The sequence below is a fragment of the Carya illinoinensis genome, chromosome 14 (genome assembly GCF_018687715.1).
Source record: "Carya illinoinensis cultivar Pawnee chromosome 14, C.illinoinensisPawnee_v1, whole genome shotgun sequence".
Taxonomy (NCBI): Eukaryota; Viridiplantae; Streptophyta; class Magnoliopsida; order Fagales; family Juglandaceae; genus Carya; species Carya illinoinensis.
This window is the reverse complement of record NC_056765.1, coordinates 14526674-14528557: the sequence shown is the minus strand read 5'-3', so window position 1 is coordinate 14528557 and position 1884 is coordinate 14526674. Positions and strand designations below refer to the sequence as shown.

At 35.6% G+C, this 1884-nt stretch overlaps 1 long non-coding RNA gene across 1 annotated transcript; it reads right to left on the bottom strand.

The window, feature by feature from the left end:
- Positions 1-346: 346 nt before the first annotated feature.
- LOC122293404 lies at positions 347-1672 on the bottom strand. The gene is made up of 3 exons (XR_006237267.1): positions 1415-1672; positions 807-1323; positions 347-731 (listed from the first exon to the last, which is right to left on the bottom strand). It is a non-coding gene; the product is annotated as an uncharacterized LOC122293404 (long non-coding RNA).
- Positions 1673-1884: the final 212 nt, after the last annotated feature.

Genomic DNA, 1884 nt, shown 5'->3' with positions numbered 1-1884 from the left:
TGTAGAAAAATTTTAAATGGATTGTATGGCTATCATTGCTCAAATTCTCCTTTTGCTTTATGGAAGCCAGACGACACTTTTGACAAGGGACTGACAGCAACCATCACTAAGTATGATTTGTGCTGTAATTATTTTGTATTAAATTTTGTAATCCAAACTAGTACTTTTGAAATGTAATGAAAGCCTGAATGTACTTCTCCAGTATGTAATGCTAATGTTTTGTAATGTAACGAGCATTATGTTAAAGTTCCAATGTCGGTCCAGATATTCTTGTGTAAACAAGCCATTGTGCTAATTATTATTATTATTATTATTATTATTATTAGTATTATAATAACAAAAATAATATCAGCAATACACAATATATCAGTAGCTTCATTAGCCATTATATTAGATTGCTCTCACATTGCACAATATATCCACAATACACATTGGAGAAGATTGCACAATAGCCAAAAGCTTAATGACAAAAAATACATTAAACATTCGAATGTATCCAGACATTCAACATCTGCCTAAATATTCAAAAGCGCAGTTCTGTCCAGCTATTCAACGGCTCCAAATAAACCTTTTTCTCCATCCTAACAAGCCTTCATCATTAAACATTGGAATGTATCCAGATATTCAACATCTGCCTAAATATTCAAAAGCGCAGTTCTGTCCAGCTATTCAACGGCTCCAAATAAACCTTTATCTCCATCCTAACAAGCCTTCATCTCCACTCTCATTAACTATAACATAAAAAAAATCAAATAAGCTTGTGAAGAATAGCACCATCCTTTCTAACTACCAACTTAAACACCAACCTCATCTCGTGTTTGTACGAATCCTCTAAGCACGCAGGCTGCCTGCTCATATCATTTGCGCTACCAATTGGTACAATTCATTAAACTATGTAGGCAAGAGACCTTAAAGATTTTAGGAACAACTGCAAAATCATATGCTACTTTAGGCAAGGATTTTTCTGTTGCAAAACAAATTATGAATAAGAAATGAAAGAACTGTTCGTCTTATACCAAACCATCTGAAGACAACAAGATCAAAGCTCTTGCGATATATTATATTTTCCCCAAAGCATTGTTCTTGGCCGAAGGAAGTAATTCACCCTTCAAGCTGTTCTATCATTTTGTTTTTCATTCTCTTAATGGAGGTGGGTAGGATACATTTGATCTAGAGAGTATTATGTTTGCAGAGCTAGCTATTGGAAGCCACTTTCCAACCGAAAGTTGTGAGCTTCCACCGAAGGCATGGGGAAATCTCAGCATGACTGTTTGGCCAGTGATCCCCACCTTCAAAGCAAGGAATTTGCCCTGTGTTTATCCACTGCATAAGAAAAATATATGAAAATGGGTTGCAAGAATCAACTTGAAGACATAAGCAGGAAAAAAAAAAAAAAGAAGGCATCAAAGAAAACCTTCAAATATATGGCTGGATAAATGAGAAGCTCCAACCGGTCCCCAGTTTGTAAGCCTTCAACTAATAGTTCACGTACAACTTCAAGCTTCATCAATAAAGGGAAAATAAATATAAATAGGGGTTATTTCATCAAGTTAAGCAATGAAGTGGGAGTGGATGATTTAGCTGGTAAAGTTAGGGTTTGTGAAAGGGAAAGACCGAAGAGAGAGAGAGAGAGAGAGAGGATTTCAGTTTGAGATATAGAGAGGTAGAAAAGGGGTGTGCGAGGCTGCGAGCGTTGTTCTTATTAGGAATTTTCCCCTGCTTCGCAGCGTAGCAGTTTATAATTTTAGCCCTTACGTGGCACATACCAATTGGTTTCCGTTGTTCTCCACTTATAAGAGTATCCGGTCTGAAGCGTTTCACTAATATTATCTTAAATATTTATTTTAGTTTTGATTTTGATTTAATGCGTTTAAAATTTTTTAA